This window comes from Electrona antarctica (genome assembly GCF_951216825.1).
Source record: "Electrona antarctica genome assembly, chromosome: 16".
NCBI lineage: Eukaryota > Metazoa > Chordata > Actinopteri > Myctophiformes > Myctophidae > Electrona > Electrona antarctica.
The window spans coordinates 7,900,074-7,926,938 of NC_136797.1; the positions used below are offsets into that span (position 1 = coordinate 7,900,074).

General features: G+C 42.2%; 2 long non-coding RNA genes across 3 annotated transcripts; one reads left to right on the forward strand and one right to left on the reverse strand.

Moving 5' to 3' along the window:
* The first annotated feature begins 3,912 nt into the window (after positions 1–3,912).
* On the forward strand, positions 3,913–5,991 carry LOC306939701. Its single transcript, XR_013791910.1, has 2 exons — positions 3,913–4,492; positions 4,537–5,991. It is a non-coding gene; the product is annotated as an uncharacterized lncRNA (long non-coding RNA).
* A 17,985-nt stretch (positions 5,992–23,976) lies between these two features.
* Positions 23,977–26,393, reverse strand: LOC306939561. 2 transcript variants are annotated; one of them, XR_013791880.1, is made up of 5 exons: positions 26,215–26,393; positions 25,461–25,523; positions 25,097–25,172; positions 24,670–24,737; positions 23,977–24,587 (listed from the first exon to the last, which is right to left on the reverse strand). It is a non-coding gene; the product is annotated as an uncharacterized lncRNA (long non-coding RNA). The 2 variants fall into 2 exon arrangements; XR_013791881.1 differs by having other exon boundaries at positions 24,670–24,774.
* Between the last annotated feature and the right edge of the window lie 472 nt (positions 26,394–26,865).

The following is a 26,865-nucleotide window of genomic DNA, read 5'->3' on the forward strand; positions in this document are numbered from 1 at the left end:
ATTATTATTTTAATAATTATTATAAATGTGCAAAAAATATATATATAATTTATTTTACACGATTTCCTCTGATAAGTCCTAGTAGTAGTAAAGTAGTAGTAAGGTTGAAATCGTTTTTTTGCAAGTAGAAATTAATCCGGGTTTTACAGGGTTAGTCATTCATTCATTCATTCATTCATTCATTCCCTCCGGAAATAAATAAATAAACACGGCTAATCATCCATCCATGTGTGACAATTGTTTGACACACATCATGTCATGTCATGTCTATCTATAGCAAGAGGTGGAATTTACGTCAGATCTTCTACACAAAGTAAAACAAAAGGGAGCAGTGCACCACCCTGTGGCACCAACTGGCACTGCTGACTGTTACAAATTGACAGTGGATTATCTTGGATTATGTCCGCCAAAATACATTCCAATAGTACATTTACTTGACCAAAAGGTAAAGAGTGATTTATTTTGATTTATTTATTCTGGATCCTTAGTCCTTGGTCCGAGGTCACGAATCTTGACTTGTCTCGAACGAGCGTCCTCTCACACCATCAGCAACTGCCAGAACCACTGAGCCATCGTGGAATACTCTTAACCATGGATTTTGGGTAATTTTATCTTTTTGTTTTTTTGGAAGGGAAGGAAAAAAAAGAAAAAGTCTATTTTACCAATGCAAAGGGTGAAATATTGTCATAATGTACGTTGTGTTTGTTTTGGAAAGGAAAAACTGTTTTAATGTACTTTTTAGTGACGTTAGGGTAGATTTTGTTTAACAGTACTTGTGAGGACTCTCTCTCTCACACACACACACCAGAGACTGGCAGCTGATTGGCTCATTCAGGGTTGCCAGGTTGGTGGCTGTCAGGTTGTCTAATGCCTGCTGCCTTGTGTGTGTGTGTGTGTGTGTGTGTGTGTGTGTGTGTGTGAACCAGCTACACTGGCATTTAAACACATTCATATTGTAACTGTTGCCACTATAGGTGATATAGTTTGCTTTATTCCTAAAAGGTCATAATTAAGTCACATTTACGTTTAAAACATTATTTCATGTATTTGTGTCAAGTTGTTGTAATGCTTTTATTTTGAAGAGTCAAAGTCATGTTCCGTGTCTCGTTTGGTCTGCTCATGTAAATTGGGTACACAGGTTGCTAGCAGCAGCAGGTTGCAGCAGCTCCTTTTGCACTGGTCACACAAAGAGACTAAGTTACAAGAGACTGTCATAAGAAAGGGCCTAAGACTGAAGAGATTCCATTCTTTGTTATTTGCACGCAGCAGCCAACGAGGTATTTGTTGTTTGTTTTATGTCTGTATTTTACTTTGGTAAAATGTTTGCATCTACATGCTGTGCATGTCATGTCGTATTTATGTTAATTGTAACGTGCTTGTTTTATTGTATTGTTTATAGTTTTCACGGTGAATTTGGAGGATCCACAAGTCTTCAAATAAATCAGTTTCAAGGAAACCACTTGTGTCTGTCTGTGCTCGGAGGGAGTTACACATATTATGACAGCACCACACACACACACACACACACACACACACACACACACCGAGGCATTGCCTAAAACACATTAAAACACTCAAACATTCCAGGTGACTAAAATGTGACTAAATGAAAACTATTCAAGGGACTGAAATGAGTTTGCTGCCAAAAACACAACACTGCATGATGTCACCTCCGTTCTTTATTTCCCCAGAGAGCAGACACGGTCCCCACAGGACAGGTCAGGTCAAAGGTCATTCCGACTGACAGACAGACAGACAGAGAGTCAGTCGGTCAGAAACTCAGCGAGTCACTCGATTGATTAATTTACAAACACACAAGTTGTGTGTTTGTGTGTGTGTGTGTGTGTGTGTGTGTGTGTGTGTGTGTGTGCGCGCGCGCGTAAATGGTGCATTTATATAGCGCCTTTATCCAAGGCGCTTTACATAGATTGTGCATTACATTCACCCATACACCGATTTCGGCGGAAGCCATGCAAGGTACCAACCAGCACATCGGGAGCAATTTGGGGTTCAGTGTCTTGCCCAAGGACACTTCGACATGTAGACAGGAGGAGCCGGGATTCCAACCGCCGACCCATGGATCATTGGACGACCTGCTCTACCTCCTGAGCCACAGCCGCCCCATACGCCGCGCGTATGTGTGTCAAGACATTTTATTAGCAACTACACACACCTGTTGCAAGGTCCCCTTTTGGTGTTTTAAACGTTTACTGGGGACCCCCTGAAAATCCCACAAGGGCCCCTGGTGGTCCACGGACCCTGAATTGAGAAGCACTGGCATACATTCTAAGCATTTATGCTCAGTTAGCTTTTATAAATGTCACTTTAAACGTGAAAACAGACTGCCCTGCTGTCTAGTCGTGTTCAAACCATTGTGATGTTGCATTACCTACGTTTACTGGGGACCCCCTGGACAACCCCCAATGGCCCCTGGGGGTCACCGGACCCCGAATTGAGAAGCACTGGCATACATTCTAAGCATTTATGCTCAGTTAGCTTTTATAAATGTCACTTTAAACGTGAAAACAGACTGCCCTGCTGTCTAGTTGTGTTCAAACCATTGTGATGTTGCATTACCTACGTTTACTGGGGACCCCCTGGACAACCCCCAATGGCCCCTGGGGGTCACCGGACCCCGAATTGAGAAGCACTGGCATACATTCTAAGCATTTATGCTCAGTTAGCTTTTATAAATATCACTTTAAACGTGAAAACAGACTGCGCTGCTGTCTAGTCGTGTTCAAACCATTGTGATGTTGCATTACCTACGTTTACTGGGGACCCCCTGGAAATCCCCCAAGGGCCCCGGGGGGTCCACGGACCCCGAATTGAGACGCACGCTCTTCTCCACCATCGTGCTCTGCGGCGGCTCCACGCTCATCAAAGGTTGGTTGGGGTGGTTGGTCAGTTGTTGTTTTCGTCGACTAAAAACTAAGACGAAAAGTGTCCGTCGACTAGCCTTTTTTCCACTGACTAAAACTAAATGGTAACTAAATGACAACTAAGCTATGGTGACTAAATATATTGACAATTTCGTCGACAAATAAAAACTACACTAAAATGTTAGGAAGGGACTATTGGCCATTGCATCCAGTATAAGTAATTTTACACTTGGTTGCATGCTGAAAATAGCAGATCTACAAGCTCAGATCTGCTATTTTCAGCGAGTGTAAAATCATTACATTACAACGGCATCAAGGCCTGCCAAAAAACATTTTAGTCGACTAAATCAACTGTAGATTTAGCCGACTAAAATCTTATGATATTTAATCGACTAAAACTAGACTAACACTAAGACATTCCTGGTGTCTGAAATGTGACTAAAACTAAAGGAAAACTATTCAAAAGACTATTATGACTAAAACTAAAATAAAAAATTGCTGCCATTGTGTCGTCACAATTGAAAACCACTGGTAAACCACTATAGCTTATACTTGCTCTGCAAATTGATTGATGCAATTCATTGAACTTGCATACTATAACCACTAATCAATAAATAGTTTAAGAACGGTATATATACACAGTACATTAAACTTCAATATAAAAAGAACACTTTACCTGAACTATACACTGAACAAGTAAATCTAAAATGAACTACAACTAAACTGCCATTTTAGCTGTTCAGACACCAAACTTTTGTTTTTGTTAGCTAGCTGCCAACATACTGTTTGAAAAAGTGTTTCTTTAGTGCGTTTTATTATACTTACTTATTTAATTTAATGTGGACACAGCTGTATAATCGCTCAAACATTGGTCAGATAATGCCTGATATATCAGCTAAACCGATCGGGTTCTATTTTTTTTACATGTCGGTACTTGATAAATACCGACATGCTAATGCTAATACCTACATTCAGGACTCATCATGACATCTCTCCTCTTCCTTCCATGTTTGGCTCATGTCTAGCGGCTCCATTCTGGCGTCGCTGGACACCTTCAAAAAGATGTGGGTGTCGAAGAGAGAATACGAGGAGGACAGAGCGCGTGCCATCCACAGGAAGACCTTCTAAAATGGGGGCAGGCGCCCCATGATTGTCCCCCAGAACTGCCCTCAGAAGGTCCCCCCCCCCCCCCCCCCATGTCATGCAGTTGGAGAAACCCCACCGATCGATCATCTCCATGTACCACTTTATGCCGTTCCTTATGCCATCACCTGCTTCTGCTCCCCCCCCACCCCCACCCCACGCACGCACACACACACACACACACCTTTGACCAGATACATTTTTATATGTCGCCCCCTCTTTCGTTATGCCTTGAACACGTATACTCAGTCGTACTACGTTGGCCCCTCACTGAAAATGGCCGATCTACAAGCTCACGACGAATGTTGTATTGAGATGGTTCAGCAACACCACAGTTCCGTCGCATGGAGAGCTCCCGAGAGCGTAACGAGACCGCAGTAAAGTTCCTTGCAGGCTGGACGCGTTTTTTCGGGAAAAACGGCAGAAAAACGCAGCAGTGTGCAGGGACCTTAACTCCTTCCAAAAAGGTGTTTGGAACTATCAAATGGATTAGTTTGAAGATGTTGCCAAGCCGCCTCTAGGCTAGGATCTCATTCGTTGTAAGAATGGTCCGATTTTTACTTTTATCACAATGCCCACGTTGCCACGTTGTCGTGAGCTTGTAGATCAGCTATTTTTGGGAGGCGCTGGAAACCACTGTATGATTTAAGTATAAATCAATCGTTTGCTTTCATCTGCCACCTCCTTTTTCTCCATAAGCCACTCCCTGATGCCCTCCCTCCCTCCCAACACACACACACACACACACACACACACACAATCACAGTTATCTGACACACAATCCAACGCATTGATACAGCGGGCTGACAGGGTGTCTCGGTGGGCATGTGTAAAATACTGTGGACTGCCTGCTAGTTCTCTTAACATAGGCCATGCTATGCTCTACTCTACACCACTCAACGGTTCTCTTAACATAGGCCATGCTATGCTCTACTCTACACCACTCAACGGTTTAATATTGCTTGTCTGGCCTACAAATCCTTGTATGATATCATCGAATTGAGGTGATTATTATAATTATTATTATTATTATTATTATTTCTTTTGCTACTGTAGAGAATACCATTCCAAACCCAAGAGATTGATTTTGTTTTTTCTCTCCCCCCCCCCCCCCCCCCTTTTTTTTTAAAACTGTCGCCACAGTTTTAAAAAGTCACTGTTGATGTTTATGTCATTAAAAAGTCATACTGTGTAACTTTTGGTTTTTGTAGTCTTTTTGGCGACCCCTCCGATAGCGCGAGGGGTCATAACGGCGTCCGGTCGAACTACGATTCCCAGAAGTCTGTTAAAAAACTAAACTAGTGGCCCGGGCCGGCCTAGCGCGATCCAGGCACCTGACAGCGTGTCGCGGGTTCGAAATCCCGATCCTGACGACCTTTGCTGAGTGTCGTCTTCCCTCCCATCCCCCCCCCCCCCCCCCCCCGTTTCCTGTCAAGCTACTGTATATCTATTAATGAAGGCAAAACGGCCCCAAAAATATCGTATAAAAAACTAGTTTTGTGCGGAAGTGCCGCCCACCGCCCCCCAAAACCAGCTCTACCTCTGTTTTTTTCCCCTTTCTTGAAAACTGCAAAATGATGGGAGCTTGTAAACGACAAAAGATTTTACTACCCACTTTGTTTCTACACGTGTTAAACTTGTGATGTGACACTTTGAAGTCGAGTTTGAAGTTGGGGGAATAATTGTGTTAAATAATAGCTCCCCCAGCGGAGAATAGTTTGGAAAGTAACAGAACAAACTGTATGTATTAACGTATGTATTAACTATTAACTATGTGTATATAAATGAGAACATTTGCGGTTCGTCCCAAAGCACTGGTTTCCTCCAAGTGCCTGCGCCATTCTGACCCGAGTGTTGGGGGACAGACACACCGGCAGACCTTGCTCCTAAAGTAGTGGTGTTGAGAGAAGTGATCAACAATGCATTTCTGTGGAATGGTTTTTTGTGTGGAATATATATTATTTTTTTTAAACAAGTTACATGGTATGACTTTAAATTATTTGTATTTTTTTTTCTCCAGTTGATTGGTTAGCTTGTATTGGACAAAGGTCATGAGTGCTAGAGGAATATGTTTCGCTATAGTTCCGGTGGTTAAATGCCGGTAAAGATAACCACTGTTGCTGTTTATATGTGGCCTAAAACGTAACAACTGCCATCTTGGCTCAAAGTTGCTCCAAAAAAAAAAGCATAATTAAATCCGCAAATTGATTCAAATCCAGCTCCCTCGCTCCTGTTGTTTATTATTATGTCCAACATGTGGTAACATGGTCTCAATATAGGGTTGGGATCCTTTAGGGTTTTAACGATTTCAGTTCCTTAATGACTCCCTCTTAACGGTCCGATTCCTGAACCCATTTAGGCCCGACGTCGAAATAAATAAAAAGTCTTCTGAAAGAATATATATTCAAAGATTTGTGCCGCATTTTCACGATTTTTCAAAAATAGCAGACCTACAAGTTCGCAGCGCGCCACTCGGTGGCGCGCTATGAGCTTGTAGATCTGCTATTTTTCAATAGCTAAAGTATAACATAATGCTTAGTTAAAACACCAACAGGGGTTCCCGCCCCAAAATGGGTTAATGGTTCCTAACAATTCCTATATATATAAAACTATATAATTTTGGCCTTCATTATATAATTTCCAATATACACATTCAATCATAGTATTGCATTAACCCATTTAGACCTGAGCACGATTCTACAAAATGTCTTCTAATTCATGACGGTTTTCTGGAAAACCTATGTTTCTATATCAGTGGTGCTCAACTTTTTTTTCATGTCAAGGACCCCAAAACGTATATGTAATTGGCTGCCGCCGACCCCCATCTGAAAATGTGTTATTCCAGGAACCCCTCAGAAGCAAAGATATGAGTTAAAAGCGTTCGCTCTGAAAGAATATATATTCAAAGATTTGCAACACATTTTCAAGATTTTTCAAAAATAGCAGACCTACAAGCTATGAGCTTGTAGATCTGCTATTTTTCAATAGCTAAGGTATAACAATGCTTTAAAACACCAAAAGGGGTTCCTGCCCAAAATGGGTTTAATACATGCTATTGAAGTGGTTCTCAAAGTGACCCTCTCTGGGTGACTTGAGGGGGTTCCAAATGGACCCTTACAGTTACAGTATGTAACTCAAGAGTGTACGGGTCCATTTGGTTCCATGTTGTATACTCAGTTATGGTGGTCCTTGAAATTAAAAAGTTGAAGAACCACTTGTATTGTAATTGTAATAGCAGACGTGAAGTCCACATACCAGCTCTCCAAAGCCAAATTCAAATACCCTAAATCTCGGGCCACTCGCTCACTCACAACTCGTTCACTCATACTCGCTCACTCACACTCGTTCGCTCACTCATACTCGCTCACTCACACTCGCTCACTCCAGCATGGCGGTGTTACGGTTAAATCGGTGACCTGATGAAATGTGTGACAATCGTGTAGACAATCACATAATGTCAGTGTACGAACGTAAATCATTGCGGTTTGTTTATTAGCAGAGTTCAACTTAGCGGTATTATCAGGACACATATTTAAAGACCTCCATTGTATGTTATGTGAAGTCCAGAAGATGGTCACATATTTTGGCAGCTCACCAACTTGACTGTAACACCACCATGCCTGAGTGAGCGAGTGTGATTGAGCAAGTGGCCGAGATTTGGGGTATTGGAATTTGGCTAATGTGTGATTAAAAACCGGTTCCGGGAAGCGGTTCCAACCAAGTGTAATGGAACAGATTCTGTTTACTCAATGTCGGATCCGCTTCCGGATCCGGATCCCCCAGGCCTAGTCTGAACGTCCAGTTTTTATACTGATGTAGCAGTCCATTTGGTTAACTGTCTTTTGCTCTCTGGCAGGGTGTACTGTATGTAGGATAGTACTTGATACTAGCATGGGATATATTGTTGTACCCTCGGAGCTCCACATGGGGGTGCCATATTTATGCTGAAGTCCAGTAATGCTTAACCATTTTGCAAATCTTAACACTTTTTCAATGTAGTGTCCCTGTTCTTGCCACGGCATTATAGGTGAAAATCTTAAATAATAATAAGAAGCTAAAGAAATGCTTATTATACTATTTCAAGGGGGGGGGGGGGGGGATAATTTGCTTTAAGTAGTTATATTATATCTATATTTAAGTGATTAATCACTTCATTTGATAATCACATTATCTAAAAATAATGAAAGTAACGGATCTAAAAGCTCGGAGCACATTTTCAAAACGCCGTTTTGAAAATGTTGCAAAATGTTTTTGAACTCTTCATTTTCACCTGTAATGACATCATATGACCAAAATAGGGACACCGCCAGCGTTCAAAGTGCTTGAAGTGCAACCTTGAACTGACATGACATGTACAGTATAGTTGTTCATTGTACTCTATACTACTTGTCTATTAAAAGTTGTTTACTTTACTCGGTTGCATGTCATGTAGTCATGTTGTTTTTGACCATCGTCGGCCATAAGCACATGTACTCTGTATGTTCCATTGTTGGTCTGGTGTCTGTGTTTTAAAACAAAATGTGAGACGCCAGAGAGGTTTAATAACAAAATAATAGGAAATGTTATAGGCCTTCCGGTGAGTCCGGTCAAATATGAGCTCAGGTCTTTTAATAGCAACTTAAGGAGGCCTATTAGGTCGCTAATGCCATCCCATCCCGTCCCACTGTCCCACACAAGCAATACCTCTGTCCCTCATGTGGCAGCGGTGGCCGAACGGTTTGTGGAGCGGTCTTGATACCGGAAGGTCGCCAGTTCATATCCCCGTACCGGCACGTTAAAATTACCACCGCTGAAGTGCCCTTGAGCAAGGCATTGAACCACTACCATGAAATGTTCTATGAGCAGAGCCTGGCTGTAAACAAGTATCTGATGCTTAGTCCAGTTACCCTGGGTAAATATAGTAACTTTGCTTTGCTTTGCTCAAACTAACGGTTTGGATCTGGTCACCTCATCTACAGCACAAGCTCTGTTTGGTCATAGGGCATTAAGCAACTAGTCGACTATTCAACTAGTCGACTAGTAAATCCACTAGTCGGCCGTGTTGGTACTAGTTGACTAGTTGATAGTCAACTAGTTTTTTTCCCCAGATTTTGTAGGCCTCAAGATCAGGTAGATTATAGTCACCAATGTACACAGTTTTTAAATGTACAAATATTTATTTCCAAAAAAATAATTAGGTAGTTAAACAAACAACTAGTCGACTAGTAAACTAGTCAACTAGTAAAAATGACTAGAAGTGAATGCCCTAAGTCATACTGTATTACACACACACACAGTACAGAAAGGCTGTTTGGTTTTGTAGCAAAGTTCCAGTCTGCATAGCTGTATTATTGTGTATACCTCTACTGTATGTCTGTTCTTGCTTAATATAAATCACTCTGGATTAAGAGCGTCTGCTAAATGCCTAAATTGTATTAGAGAAGGCCATGGTCTACATCAGTGGTTTTCAACGCTTTTCATGTCAAGGCCCATTCCATTATTTTCATGTCAAGGCCCATTCCATTATTTTCATGTCAAGGCCCATTCCATTATTTTCATGTCAAGGCCCATTCCATTATTTTCATGTCAAGGCCCATTCCATTATTTTCATGTCAAGGCCCATTCCATTATTTTCATGTCAAGGCCCATTCCATTATTTTCATGTCAAGGCCCATTCCATTATTTTCATGTCAAGGCCCATTCCATTATTTTCATGTCAAGGCCCATTCCATTATTTTCATGTCAAGGCCCATTCCATTATTTTCATGTCAAGGCCCATTCCATTATTTTCATGTCAAGGCCCATTCCATTATTTTCATGTCAAGGCCCATTCCATTATTTTCATGTCAAGGCCCATTCCATTATTTTCATGTCAAGGCCCCTTCCATTCTTTTTTCGGCAATTGAGCCACGGACCATTTGATGAGATTTAGCCTCTCGGACCCAAAATGTAAGATTTTGTCCACAATTCCATGCTGTATTGATGTTGTACCATTAGGAGAGATAATAGGAAAGACAATTCTTCTACATTCTCTCTAACTATTTAGACGTCTTGTAAATTAAGTAATGCAGATGGGCCTGTACAGGTCCATTTGGTTTCATTTTATGCTCTCAAGAGTTAAAGATCTATAAGGGTCCATTTGGTTACTCTCCATCATTTAGCTGCAGACCACCTGGAATCCCATCAAGGACCACTGGTTGAAAACCACTGGTCTACACAACTACATAATATGGAAAAGTGCTATATTATATTCATTCTACGCACGAGGAAAAGACCTCCGCTAGGTGGCGCTACTTACGAGTAAATGAACGGGGAAGTGACAGTTCAGCTGCTGATGAAGCGTTTGGAATATCTATGGTTTGGAAATCTCAGAGGCGACAGTCTGGTAACGCGAGACTATACGCAAGTCAAGCAATTGAAGCCAGCCTCTAATTTACTTACTTACTCTAATTTAATTTGGCAGAGGAGGACGTCGTCGTCAGGACGAACTTCATCATTAGAAATAAGCATGGCAGAAGACGGGCGTCAACGGTCAAGCATCAGCCAAAGGTAAATGTAGACTTTTAATATAAATATATGTTTCCAGCCACTTCAATCGCTTACATTTGCTAGTAAAACTACTAGTAGGCTACCGTGCGTATTGTGAAATGCAGTTTGTAGCACGCGACTACGGGAATAACTCGCCCGGCCTTTACCAACTCGGAACAGCGCCGCCTGGTATTCCTAAAGTAACCTAAATAAATTATGCTTAAACGGTTAAACCTAACCTTATTCATACCCTTAACCTCAGTAAAACTATGCCTAAACCTAACCCTATTCCTAAAATGATGTCTAACCCTAAACGTATTTCTAACCTTATTCTCAGTAAAACAAATTAAAGAATACAAGAACCGCCGCACCGAGCGGTCGGCGACGGCGTGGTCGGCGGAAAAAAGCTGGGGCGAGATGGAATTGGGACGACCATACCCGTTACCATTTAGTATTTTCCTCCCTATCTGAAATCTGAAATTATACAGATTTATTTGATTGTAGTCGATCTCTATATACTCTATATGACACATAGACGGTGACTGACTGCTTAATTGAATTAATGTAGGACCTTCTAGCAGTTAATTTTGTTTTATTAAACACGTGTCCAACACGTAGCCCATGTTTTGTAATGGCATCATCATGCTATGCCCGTGGATATACAGTAGCCCAAGATTTAGACTCTCGTGGAGTCTAAATATTGGGCTAGATATACAAAGTGAACTTAACAATGATAAATTAATATGATATTAAATACTGTGATGTGCGTGCGTGCGTGAACACGGACTCATCAATGACGCCACACAGGCAGGTGTGGTAAACTAACGGGGACACAGTGATTACATGCATTGAATTCAGGTGGTGACTAATAGGACGCCAGTATATGAATTAATGAATGAATATTTTATTTTCGTGTCCGGACAATTTCTTGACCCATATCCCACATGGGATTATCATGCAGACACAGCAATTTAAAACAATAACAAAAAAAGAAAAAAGAACATACAGCAGCCAGCAACTCATTCAGATTACAGACAGTAGTGTAGTAGTAAACCCTCACAGACCTGTAGGCCTACATGAAATATATAACCAATCTGTAAAACCAGTTATACGTTCATAATGCACTTCAACCTTAAAAGCGTTACGCACGTTTGTGCGTCGTCGGAGCGCACGTAAAGCAGGCAGCACTCTGGGTAGTGAGGCTGAGCTAGCTGTCATGAGTCAGCAGGAGGGGGGACTACACCTGCGGTCTCCTGTGAACTATGAACTTTGCTCACATTGCTCCCCCGATCTCAAGGTTCAAGGTCCTTATTTTGTCTCCCGAGGGAGACATTTGTCTTGGACCCCAAGGACCCGCCCTGCAGCATACAGATACAATACAATACAATTTGAAAAAAGAAAAAAAAAGCACACAGTGGCCTCAGTTTAATACATGCACAAAATGTATTCAGAATTAATTCATTCATTCCGAACAGAGATTCATACCCAACTGTTTACATGGAACCTGAATACAAGTTGTAATAATAATAATAAACTTTATTTATAGAGCACCTTTCATGACACAAGTGCAGCGCAAAGTGCTTTACAAGACAAAAAAGTACAAAGTATATAAAACTAAAAATATCAAACAACATAACAATCAAGGCACAATCAAATTACAAAAAAAAACAGGATGGGCAAACGCAAGTGTTGTGACATAATATGGGCCCTATTTTGCACCCAAGTTGCACTACCCACTATTTGGGTAATAAAACCGACCACCATCGCCTTTAAATGTGTGCTTCCCCTATATGCCAGAACGTGGCGCCAGTGCCAAAGAAATCTGCGCTATAAACTTAAAAGACGGGTCACTTCCGTCCGCCCCGGAAGTGATAGCCGTCCATATTTGAGTCAGATCTTCATTCTAGGCTATGCATCATCGTGGGATGGTTTCACCTTCTTAGTGTGATCAAAGTTTAGACTTTTATAAGGTCTCAAAGATCGCAGTTTCTTATTTTGAGGAGAAAAAGGACTAGTATTAAGCGTGCGAGTGGCCACATGCGTGTCGGATCCGTGTGGAGGCTGTCTAACATGAGTAAAAACAACAAAAAACGTTTTTTTTAAATTGCTGGATTAAACTAAATTAAAGAAAGACGAGTTTCCTCGTTTTGGCACAGGCGGGTCGTGGAGAGAAGAACGAGGTACCGCGTTCTTGGCATACTTTCGGTTAAGAGCTTCACTATGCGTTATCCCCAGTGCTATTGTACGCTCGGCTCTCTCCTTGCCCATTATTGTAAATCGATTGCGTGCACAAGCCTGGTTGATTATTGTCGTTAATCTCTGTCTGTCCTGCTCACTCTCTCTGCCCGCTACAGCTGTAATTTTCTGTTGCCCGTCGGCAAGCAAGCACTTGATTCCCGCCTGGACTGCACTCCCTGGTTGGGCGGTTCTAAAATCGTGGCGCTCGAGACATCAACGTACACTGTCCAGTGTTTGGATCTACCCAGTGACCAGTTTGACCTCTGCATGCCCAACTTCAAAGACGGCTCTCACTCCAACAACAACAACAACAACAACAGGTCAACACATTTCAGTTCCTTCCCTTTTGTAGTAGGCTGACATCAAAGTGTTACTTGACAACTTAACTCTGTTGAGTTGAGTTTTCTAATTTTGTCATGGCTTGCTTGGCACAGTCTCAGAGAGGGTGGAGAGAGAGAGAGAGAGAGAGAGAGAGAGAGAGAGAGAGGGTGGAGAGAGAGAGAGAGAGAGAGAGAGAGGGTGGAGAGAGAGAGAGAGAGAGAGGGTGGAGAGAGAGAGAGAGGGTGGAGAGAGAGAGACAGAGACATAGACAACGCATTACTGAGAGAGAGCGATAGAGAGAGCGAGAGAGAGACATAAACAATATACACAACCGGCTGCTATAGCTACACGCACGCGCACTGAGAACAGACTGAGCAGTGTTTACAACTTCTGTTATGACGTGGAAACGTGCGCGCGCCTGTCAGTCTACACACACACACACACACACACACACACACACGCACGCGCGCGCGTATACTGTCTGAGACGAGAGACTGTACATTTTTGTTGTGACGTAGAAACGTGCGCGCGCGTGTCAGTCCATTTCATCATGTGTGTTTTACTGTGTTTCCTCCAACAGATTCCTCTCCTCTGTCGTTGGATCCAAACACAGCGGCCAGATTCCTCCTCCTGTCAGAGAACAACAGAAAGGTGACTCTGACAGCTGTAGACCAACATTATGGAGACCATCCTCTAAGATTCACCCTTTACGCTAATGTGTTGAGTAAAGAATGTATATCTGACCCTCGTTACTATGAAGTGGAATGGAGTGGAGAGTATGTTGATATAGCAGTCTGTCAGGATGACGTCAACAGAAAGGATGTGGGTCTATCACGCTTTGGACTCACTCCTCAGTCATGGATGTTATGGTACTCTGATAGTAATAAATGCTACGTGTTCTTTCACAACAGCATTCAGACTGAAGTGTCAGGACCGGTTTCCTCCACAGGGGGGAGCCACAGGGTGGGGGTGTATGTAGATCCCCCAGCAGGTGTTCTGTGTTTCTATGATGTGTGTGGAAACACTATAGCCAAATTCCAATACCGCAACTTTCACACTCGCTCACTCCCCTCGCGTCCTCCACTCGCTCCTCGGCTCCGCCCCCAGCGAGGAGGAGTGGAGGAGGAGATGATTCAATGCGAGGACAGAGTGGTGGAGTGGATTTGCCTCTAGAATCGGAATGTACTCCGCTGTCATTTCAAAGCGACGGCACATTCCGCGATCACTTATGACGTGAATCAATTCAATTCAATTCAAAGGGCTTTATTGGCATGGGAAAACATACGTTTACATTGCCAAAGCAAAAGTGGTGGAACAATACAGTGTCACACAGCTGGATCACTGGAACTCTGAACCCAGAGCCATACAGTCTACAGAATAGACAATTCATTTTTGTGCATGTAACCGAGGCCAATGTGTATGTATTGGTAACATGTGCTATTTATTCCTGAAATAGTGAATAAGCGCCAGGATGCGCACACTTTTATATTATATGATTGTGAATGTGAAGGGAATTCCTGACCTGCCCGCAGCCCGCGTTCCTTTTTGCTCGTATAAATACCCCCCCCCCCCTCCTCGGACAGTCCCTCCTCCGACAGTCTTTGCAAATAACGGACACTATAACAGGAATTATTATAGGTAGTCTCTCTGACTTACATATTCAGTTCAGTCCACATATAAATAAATACATATTTGTCACCGTCATTCATAGCAGTCTGTGCATTCAGGCATGCACAGAGAACAATTAACTATAGCTTTTGAGGTGCGCACAATATAGCCTACTTTTATTATGCTTATATCACACAACGCAATAAAGCCAGTGGCTTGTTGTGGTCCTTTCACTTAGGCTATACATAGGCTACTGTATCATTCTGAAGCTCTGCTCTATTAATTCAGCGAAAATGTGTCTCTTCAACAAACAGCAAAGCTTTTTAGTTTAATGTGTGTGCGTGCATGTTGGGTCAGCGACAGCGTCTCATCAGCCGCAGCGGCCGGCAGCTAGTGGATGGGGGGGGGGGGGGGGGGGGGGTGTGCATAGTATCGGGTTTCAAGCAGTGTTTTCTGTGCCACATGTGGAGGAGGCGGACTTATGTCACTGGAGAAGGAAAAAAAACATGTACACGTGATGCGGAAATCCGCAGCGAGGAGACAACATACCCCACCGAGCCTGCACCTGATGTACACTCGCTCTATGCGGTCTCGGAGAGCCCACTCGGCTCCTCCACTCGACTCCACTCTCCTCCTCGATGGAGCACTTTAACAATCGGAACGTTAACCATTTCCGGGTCAAGCTGGAATGACCCCGAGTGATCGAGTGGGAGTGAGCGAGTGGCCGAGATTTTGGGTATTGGAATTTGGCTAATGAGTCTCCTTCACACAGAGAGGACGACCTTCACACGCCCCCTGTATGCAGGGATAGGTGTTTATAATGCTACTACAGCAGAGGTCTGTAAGATCTGGTGAACATTAACCTGTTAAACCCTCTATACAGCTGACCGCCCCCCCTCCCCTCTCTCTACACCAAATCTCTTCACCAGAAATAACCTTAATTCACTGAGGAAAACAGACTAAAAACTATATGATGACTAAAACTACGACTAAATTAAATATCAACAAATACAAACTAGACTAAAACGTCAGGGAGGCACTAGTGGAGATCAGAGAAGTCATTATGTTTAGCTGCAGTGCAACGCATTGTGAGCTTGTAGATCTGCTATTTTCAGAGTGCAGCCAAGTGTTAAATTAGGCATTAAGACGCCATGAAGGCAACGCCAGAATACGTTTTAGTCGACTAAATCAGCTGTAGAATCAGTCTATTCAAATTATATTATAGTCGATACTTTTTGAATCAATGTGTTTATGAATACATAACTTCAATAGATTGTATTATAATCTATACTTAGTCAATACATTGTTGTCATCATAAACAGTAGATTAATAGTTGTATTGTCATAATTGCTTCTCATTATAAACACTATAATGTAACACTTATATTTTAATATTTTGTTCTGCAAGTAAATCACTGCTGATGTTCTGTGTGATTGTCCGTTGTCACCACAAGGTGGCAGCAAAGCCTACATGTTGTCTATTCTGTCCACACGCTGTATTGATTAGGATAGATACTGTATCAGGCAAGATGAATACAAATAAAGATTACTCTACATTCTCTAATTGTGTAGATTTATTGTGAATTACAGTAGTATTTAACCCTTTTATCATATTTGCAGGTGATTTGGTGAGTGAACTGCTGGACTACGTCGACACGGAGGGCCTGTTGAAGATCTGTGGTCTGAAAATGCTTCATTGTGGCATCCGCTGCACTATACAAATTTGCAAAGTTGGCTCCATTAGCCACAGGCTAATGTCGAAGCAACTAAATTTGCAAAGTTGGCTCCATTAGCCACAGGCTAATGTCGAAGCAACTAAATTTGCAAAGTTGGCTCCATTAGCCACAGGCTAATGTCGAAGCAACTAAATTTGCAAAGTTGGCTCCATTAGCCACAGGCTAATGTCGAAGCAACTGCTCAGTTCAGTGTGAAGTTCAACAATCTATCTGCGGAGGAAACCTTTGCTATTGAAGAGGGCAAGATAATGGTGGTGTGGATCCAATGCGTCTCCAAGGCTGACATCTTGGCCACGTTATGCCAAACGTAAGTGTTGTGACATAATATAGGCCCTATTTTATTCTAGTCAGAGTGTAGAGTAGTGTACTCAAAGGAGCTGTACTGTGGAGCTGGCCGCAAGTGCGCTCACTGCGGTGCGGGGTGGAACCGCAGTGAGCAGACAAGCTGGCAGAGGGTAGAACGCACACAAAAATGATAGTGCTGACGGGGGGGGGGGGGGGGGGCAAGACCACATACAGTCATATTGGAATATAACTGGAGTAAGTGAATACTAAATGAAGTATAAAATCTGCCCGGTTCTTAGCATCTTGTAGTATTTAACCCTTTTATCATATTTGCAGGTGATGAGGAATCTATGACACTGCAGGACTACGTCGACACGGAGGGCCTGGTGGAGTTCTGTTTTCAGGAAAAGGAAAAGGTTGATTCTCACCGTGGTGGTGCCATCCGCTTCACTGAAGCAAGGTGTAAAGTTGGCCTTCAGTACCACAAGGTGATGAAGTACGAATTGCCTGGCTTCAGCACAACTGCTCGGATCAAACTGAGTTACGAAAACATAAATCGTGAGGAAGAAACCATGTGTTAACAATCCACTTAGTATTATTAAACACATTTCTTACATGTAGTCCATGTTTTGTAATTACATCATCATGCTATTATTATGTCCATGGGTATACAGAGTGAACATAACAATTATAAATTAATATGATAATACCTTTTATATAATCACCAACATGAATGTTATTTAAAGCTAGGTAGAGTAGTGGGGTGAGATGGAAAAGGGGTGACTGTACCCGTTACCATTCTGAATGCAAACTGTTCTTCAACCCCTCTCTCTCTCTGCAGGAAGTACAGGTGTTTGTATAGACCTGTACGATGGAACAGTCACTCACGTCAATGACTCAGCTGAGTCGAGTTTTGGCTGGAACAACCAAGACTACGTTTACAACTGGCACTGTTTCCGTGAGACAAAAGCTCCCATGAAATGTACCATCGGCCACCACGACGCCCCAAAAGGACATTGGCCCTGGATTCTACCCACGGGGGAAGAGCTGACCAGTTTTGGCAGGAGCAATACGTTTGACACCTGGCTGGTGGCCAGAAATAACAACCTGCAGGTAGGGCTGTAGTGCAGTGTAGTCTGACCGCTCTATGTCGGTCCAAAACTGTTACTTTTCAAGATTCAAATACGGCAGATATATCAGATCTACCAGCCCAGAACACGTTTCGAACTTGTAGATCTGCTACTTTTGATGCCTTTGTGTGTAACGCTATAGTGTGAACGATATATCAGTGATGTGAACAGGTTTGCAAACTGACAAAATCTCTCTCTCTCTCTCTCTAGGATCCAAAGTAGGCAGATGTACTATCATCTGGCAAAACGGAACGTCACTCACATCAATGACTCGGCTGAGTTTAGTTATGGCTGGAACAATCAACACTTCGTGCACAACTGGTACCGTCTCCGTACCCCACGATATGCCATGAATTATCCCATCAGCCTCCACGACGCCCCAAGAGGGCATTGGCCCTGGACGCTGAACAACGGGAAAGAGTTGACCACATTTGAGAGGCGCAATAGGTTTGACTCCTGGCTGGTGGCCAGAAACAACAACCTTCAGGTAGGGCTGTAGTGCAGTGTAGTCTGACCGCTCTATTTCTGTCAAACTATTACTTTTCAAGATTCAAATTCAAAAACGGCATATATCAGATCTACAAGCCCAGAACATGTTTCGAACTTGTAGATCTGCTACTTTTGATGCTTTTGTGTGCAACGCTATAGTGTGAACAGGTTTTCAATGTAATGAGTCCCAGGATGCAGGGATGGTCTTTTAGAATGAGTCCCACTTCAACTTCTGTTGTTTTCAGGAAAAGGAAAAGGTTGATTCTCACCGTAGTGGTGCCATCCGCTTCACTGAAGAAAGGTGTAAAGTTGGCCTCCAGTACCACAAGGTGATGAAGTACGAATTGCCTGGCTTCAGCACAACTGCTCGGATCAAACTGAGTTACGAAAACATAAATCGTGAGGAAGAAACTGCTATTCGAGATGGCAAGATGTGGGTCGGGTGGATCCAATGTGTCTTGGAGGCTGACATCTTGGCCACGTATCAGGATGGGCAAGCGTGTTGTGACATAATATGGGCCCTATTTTGCACCCAAGTTGCACTACCCACTATTTGGGTAATAAAACCAACCACCATCGCCTTTCATCGGTTCCATTGTGGTCGTGGCATCGTGACATCCGCTGCACTATACAAATTTGCAAAGTTGGCTCGATTAGCCACAGGCTAATGTCGAAGCAACTGCTCAGTTCAGTGTGAAGTTCAACAATCTATCTGCGGAGGAAACCTTTGCTATTGAAGAGGGCAAGATAATGGTGGGGTGGATCCAATGCGTCTCGAAGGCTGACATCTGGGCCCAGTATCAGGGTGGGCCCAGTCAAACAACTCGAAGATGCCGCTCCAGGTAATTTATATGTATTAATCCGTATACATTACTTTACATACTGTACATTTTCTGTATTTATTCTCTCATTAGTGCACTTATGGCTAGACGCCACCCTTCATTTCATTGTCAAAGTATTTGCAATTGCATACTCTGCGCAGTGACAATAACTTGAATCTAATCACGTTACAATTATTTTACCATGTCGGACACGTTGGTTCAGAGTTGTTCTAGTTTTTTAGTTGATTTGATTTGTTTGTTGCATATTTGCAGGTGATGATGAGGAACCTGTGATAAAACTGCTGGACTACATCGACACGGAGGGCCTGTTGAAGATCTGTGATCTGAAAATCCCTGCTTGTAGACGTGGTGATGGCATCCGCTGCACTATCCAAACGTGCAAAGTTGGTTGTCATACCCACAAGCTAATGGAGTATAAATTGCAAGAGCCTGGCTTCGAAGCAACTGCCAAGTTCAGTGTGAAGTTCAAGGATATATCTGCGGAGGAAGCCTCTGCTATTGCAGAGGACATGGTTAAGGTGGGGTGGATTCAATGCGTCTCGAAGGCTGACATCAACACCGAGTTGCTATCTTCTGACACTTGTCTTATCCCTTGTGACAGTGTGACCCCACCCTGTCACTGTCTGTTTGCTTCTACATGCCTTTCAGTAGCGCGCACTGTTTAGGTAGGGTATGGACAAACAACAACTAAAAGCAAACAGCTCTCACCACCATTTCTAAAACAGTTACTAGAGGGTCCTGTCACTTTAAGTAGGGGACAGCACTGTTGGGCCAAACCAACTCCTGTCTGGAGGTAGGGAGGATGTTTGTCGCCGAGGGACATTGCAGTCTAAAATGACGTTGGAAGACTTGGGAGAACTAAGGACTTTGTGAACTAGAAGAGCTACAAGCTCATTTAAATATGAAGTGTGTGTATATAACTGCCGTTTTGAGCTATACTGTAACATGTAACATGCTGTAGATCATGTTAACCCCTTGTAATTTGGTCCTGTGTTGTGGGAGGAGCCAGGGGGGGGTATATAGCTCTGGGAGATGGCAGTGTCAGTCAGTCTGGCCTGCTGTCTGGAGCTGAGGAACTGTCTCTGAGGAGGTGATGTGTTTATTATTTGTTACCATGGTTGAAAGGATCTAGATCTGTTGATTTATTATGTCTATTATATATATATTATAATATATATTATGTAGTATGTTATATATATAATGTTTTGCTTACATTAGAAAGGCCTGATTTATAAATACTTATATTATATAATAATGGTTTGTTTGAAATGATTTTGATTTGCATTATTATATATTATATAAAGTACTTGATTTTGAATATACCTTATTTTCTATTTTCAGACATTTGGTCTCCTCTGTACTTTTTGCCACTTTGGAAAATAAAAACCACTGTTAAAAACTCTGCCCAACTGTGTGCCTCGCCATTCCTGGTGTACGTATTACCCCGCCTGAGACAGGGGTGTGACATCCCTAAAAGACTTTATAACTGAAATTAACAGATTTCTTTGGTTGACTTTTTCTCACTGCACTGAAGGATGGAGACCAACCAGAAAAGCAAGAAGAGACTAAAGGGAACATTTCTAAAAAGATAAAGCTGACTGAGCTGGCCCTGGGGCACCATCAGATGCTGTTTGTCAACACAAACATGTTTTTTCAAGGTAAATTCCTCAAATAAGAATGTTTCACGGAACAAATTCAAACTTTGTATTAACTCTCATCAAACTTAATCAAAATAAATGCTAACACGGCACATTTTTCTTTAATTTTCAGATTAAGTCCCCAATGCCCCAATGGAACACAGCTCTCAACAGCTTTGCAGGCTGCAGCTTCAGAGAGTGAACAGTAGATGACTCCATTTGTTGGAAATCTACTAATTTTACTCCATTTTTAAATTTTGCTTAATACATATTTTTTTAATAAAAGCATCCAAAGCATTTTCTTGTATTCATTTGTTTGCTGAGAGCATGTACAGTATTTGAAGAAAAATCTTTTTCCAGTTGCAGTAGCAGGGGTGTGCACATCATTGAAATCAGTCTGATTTAAATGTATTATAGTCTACTGTATATAGAGTCATGGCCACAGATTGAATGCGGCTGATTTAAATGTAGAAGTATCTAGATAAATAGATACACAATTCAAATCGATTTGGTTTGTTAAAGAACTGGAGAGATGGGGAGACATACTGAACAATCACTCGCAATCTATTAGGATATAGAGGCAGTCAGAGCTTAATTTCACTTTTCTCCCCACAACATTTTGTTAAAGTATATCACTCACAGCACCTAATTGGACATGAATGCATAGTTGCATACAAGGGTCGTCCAAGGATCCATGGGTCAGTGGTTCGAATCCCGGCTCCTCCTGTCTACATGTCGAAGTGTCCTTGGGCAAGACACTGAACAATACATTGCAGCGCCTCCAAGTACGCCTCGGGGGGGGGGGGGGGGGGGGGTGTGCCTGCAGCCGTAAGGTTTCAGGTTTTGTTTTTGGGAGTCTGAAGTCGTGATTGTTTGTATTTGCTGGTTTAATTCTGTTCTTTTTGCTGATGTCTGGCCCCTGATTTAAAGCTGTCAAGTTGATGCTCAATAAAGAAATGTTTGTAATTGTGATCTAATCATCAACTGTTTGTCACCATTTATTTTTTTTGTCCTTTGTAGAGTAGTGTACTCAAAGGAGCTGTACTGTGGAGCTGGCCGCAAGTGCGCTCACTGTGGTGCGGGGTGGAACCGCACCAGACAAGCTGGCAGAGGGTAGAACGCACATTGAAAAAATTATAGTGCTGACTGGGTGATGACCACGATAAGTCACCATGCCACCCGTTTTGATTTCCCCAGTATAGAAACACTTCTTGCCATCTTAGCTCTTAAATATGAAATATGGGGTTTTGTGGTGTAGTATCACACCAAGACATTTTATTTCATATACTCTCTGTATTTACATTATCTATCGTCACATTTGCATGTTTCAATTTTGCGATTTCCAAAAAACAAATTTGTTTTACTCAAATTCACTGTTTCAATTTGTTAATTTCATACTAGCATGGGATATATTGTTGTACCCTCGGAGCTCCACATGGGGGTGCCATATTCATGCTGAAGTACCTTGGCTTTTGGTTGGACTAGCAGAAATCTCAGGTCTGTATGACAGTAGTGATGAACCACAACACTGGCTCATTTACATGCAGAAATTCAGTCGGAATGAATATTCATTCCAGTCATCAGAATAAAAATGCTCATGTAAACACCTCAATTGGAATAGAATATCCGTTAGATCACCGTATAAACACTTTATTCCGAAAGCTACTGGGAGTTTGGAATACATGTATTATTTTACAAATGTCTGCCCTTAGTAGACTATAGTGCTTTTTGCCCATGTCCAAGCAGGGATGGCCATTTGGAGACATTTTATGCGTGCAGAAACGCGCTATTTTACCCATTTAAAAAAAGACATACACATAATAAAATGTGCCATTTACAAACCCATCGTCGAATTACAGTGCCATTGCCAATTGCAGTGTATGGGTGAAACATGGAACCGTGTCCCAGTCCACATGGGACAGGGGGAATTGGCGTGAGTTGTTAATGTGAACACATGCACACTTTCCCAGTAAGTCCCTAAACAATTCCTGGTAGGTAAACTCAACGATGCGTTGAGTTTTCTGTAAATTCTGTGTGACGGCTGAATTAACGTGCACTCGTCAATAGTGGCACGTAATTATCAAATAGCTCTCTGTGGTGACCGACGAGTGCCGTCCAACAGTGGGTCGGACTCGTAAGAGCCACACGCAAACTCAACTGGCCAGTTGCGCCTTTAGCTTTATGTTTTCTTTAAAATGGGCTTCTGTAGCACACGTATCGCCGAGGTTACTTTTAGTTTCTTAGAAAACTAGTTGTTCCTATTGTCACTATTTGTATTCTAATATCTTGAGTTAATTCTTTCTTTCCCTTTTCTCAAATCAAAAACAGAATGAACAACCATATATCACAATTTGAATCATGAAAATAAAATGCAACATAATATGTTATAGCCTATTTGAATCAGGTTATAGTTCAAATCAATTGTTCTGTATCAAAACGTAGTGTATGTAACACTGTAACTCAGTCCTTGTTCAGTTCCAAAAACAAATGAACAGTGACGCTGTAGTTGTCTCCACCAGGCCGAAGGCATGGGGAGTTGTCTCCACCAGGCCGAAGGCATGGGGAGAGAGTATGTTTTGCACTCCGTCCATGCGTGTGTGTGTGTGTCCGTCCTTTGTTCCGTCCGTCCGTTACCAGCTAATCCCCGATCCATGCCAAACTTTGCACACACACTCCCTGGATGCCAACGACAAACCTCTACCCCAAATATTCCTCAACGGCCTGTTATAGCGCCACCATGAGGCCGATTTAGGCAAAACACATTTCTGTAGATTAGCCTACTCGTACACATTTAAAAAAAAATCATACATCCATCACACAATTCAGTATACTATCTCCATAGTCATGTGATCAACACGGATCTGCACCATTTCCCATCTTCCATCCTGATTGGCTAAGATTCGCTTCCAAAGCTCACATGATTGGTCCGTTCGAACAAAATGCCACAAATCACAAACAGTGTGCAATTTCCATGAAATTATACACGCACATTTCCACTAGGCCGAGGACGACATGCCACTAATTTCTTTCCAAATCAGCCTCATGGTGACACTATAACAGGGCAATTCCTGTTTTTACCTATAACTGCATCATCTGTGTACAACTTTGTATGCACACTCCCTAGAGGCCATGAAAAAAACATTTTCCCAGCATCCCTCCACATCTGCCGGTTATAGCGCCACCATGAGGCCGATTTCTGCACAGATTTCATCCAAATCTCATGCAAATCAGTATACATGATCTCTGTAGTCATGTGATCAAGACGAGTATGTTTGATTTCTCAGATTCTACACTGATTGGCTAAGATTGCCTTCCAAAGTTTTCAGAAGTTTTGTACAAAATGCTGCACATGTCCCGCTCATCCAGAATTCTATCCTCCTCAGAGATGCTATGAGTGATCTGGCTCTGCAATTCCTCAACAAAATGAAGAAAATTGTTGCAAACAAACAAACATGTTTATATCACTCCTAAACATTTTTCCAAACATCACACACACACTCCTATCCTCCTGGTGGACAGGTGGAGACCTGTGCCCAGAAGGGCACTTTTTCTAGTTCAGTTTGTGTCTTGGCACTTGGCACACATAAAATAACAAATCAAGCTCCAACACTCCTACCGCTCTGGCAGTGAGTTACCCAGTGGTCTGTCACTGTGCAAAGTGGACCCCAGCACTGTAGGATGGTTCTTTGAATCACTGTCCGTGGGCTTCTAGCTCGCCATCCTGATGATCTCCAGCACTGTGTTGTTCCAACTGGGACAAAAAACCTGACCTGTACAACACAACAGATACTCAATTACTCAACTCATTGCTTCAGGTACTGTGAGTCAATTATCACTAGCTGCATTGTGTACCGTTTGATCTGCGTTGTGTTGTGGAATAATGAAGTTCCAGACGACTTCGCTCTTGTTGACAGTTTAATCTGGTAAAATACACAGACGTATATGGTCAGCTTCTGTCTGTGTAACACACATAAGCAAAGCAAAGCAAAGTTCTTTGTTTACCCAGGGTGAATGGACTAAGCTCGAGATGCTTGTTACAGCCAGACCCTGCTCATAGAACATTTCATGGTAGGGGTTCAATGCCTTGCTCAAGGGCACTTCAGCGGTGGTAATTTTAACGTGCCGGTCCGGGGATTCGAACTGGCGACCTTTCCGATAACAAGACCGCTCCGCAAACCGTTCGGCCACCGCTGCCACGTCATGGGCATGTCTCATGTTAGACTGACACCATCATCAATAAACATACGATAGATTTCAAGGCAATAACAACACAATGTACCTGGTCCTGGTAAAATACACAGACGTATATCTGGTCAGCTTCTGTCTGTGTAACACGCCCAATCCTCAGCATACGCCTATAACAGAATTAGCAACGTGACCAAGAGCATGTTTTTATAAACAGTTTTGTATGGCAAGATAACTAACTGAAAACATGCACAAAACATCACTACTTCATGTTGGTACATTTAGCATGTTTAGAATAACCATGCAGTATTCATCACAGTATCACAGTAAACATACAGACTCTTGTTGAAAATATAGTGTGCTGAGGAACACATCTTACCATGGGCATGTCTCATGTTAGACTGACCCAATCAATAAACATACAACACAGATTTCAATGAAATAACAACACAATGTACCTGGTAAATACAGACGTATCTGGTCAGTTTCTGTCTGTGTAACACACCCAATCCTCAGCACGTCTATAACAGAATCAACAGTGTGACCAAGAGCATGTTTTTATAAAGAGTTTACAGTTTAGTATGTCAAAATAATGAATTGAAACATGTACAAAACATCACCACTTCATGTTGGTACATTTAGCATGTTTAGAACAACTAGTATTCATCACAGTAAACATACAGACTCTTGTTGAAAATGTTTGCATTGTTTGCATTTGTACAAGGTAAGAGTGATTTTGAGGCAGAAACGTAAACACGAGCCCTCTTAAAGGGGACCTAGTCGTTTAGACTCTCGTTGAGAGATTCGTCAGAATCGAAAAAAACCTCTACGAGTCTAAATGTTTGGGCTAGAAATGTCTCATGTTAGACTGACACCACTCTAAACGTGGACACCAGTCAATGAGGTGCCGCCCACTAACCAATAAGAAATGTCATTACTGATGGAGCAAGTGGAACCCACTAAACTCTTACATCTGCACAACTAGACCCAAATTGATGCTGATTACTACTGCCAGCAGCTCAGCACTCAGCAGGCTGTCCAGCAGCTGCCTTTATAATTGTACTCATGTTTTACCATGAACAAACCAACATGTTATCATCAAAACATACACAATATACTCTTAGTCATGAAATAATAGGCAAATCGCTGTCCATGTAAAAGTTCAATCACAACATCTAGTGCAATGAATCAATGAATTGTTTTTAAACTCACCAAAACACTCGGTCTGCACAAACTCAAAACAAACCGATCAGGTTCTGCTCCCAAGTCTGACCAAACACTTGACACAAGTGTGTGTCACTGTTTTAGGTTTTAAATAAAACGTTTCTTATCACAGGTTTCCTCTTTTTAATCAGTTTAGCAGCTTTCTGTTCTGACGTTGTCTGCTTCTGTGCAGCCACCACACACACACAAGTAGGGTACTGTCGTTAAAGGGGAAGTCACCTCACCTGCCTGTCCCTTAAAGGGATGTTGTTGTTTTTTGTAGTTTTACTGCTGACTCTAAACATTATGAAACCACTTCCATTTTAACCCTGATTTATCAATTTTGCTGTTATGAACTACATTTTAATGAACTGCTCATATTTATTTATTTCATATATTGTACACCCTGATTTCACATGTGGGTTACACATAGACCTAGAATGCCTGTGATCATTTAATTAACTTATGAAACAACAAGAGCCCTTCTAGGGCTAGGTTACACAGTGGTGATCACTTCATGGATGCATTTTATGACTTTTGCAGTCTGACCATCCATTTCGAGGACATCTTAAAGATATGAAAAAACAATGTCACATTTTTGTTGATAAAGAGTAGGACCAACATTACAAGAGAATATTGCTCAGAAAAGTCACCTTTTAG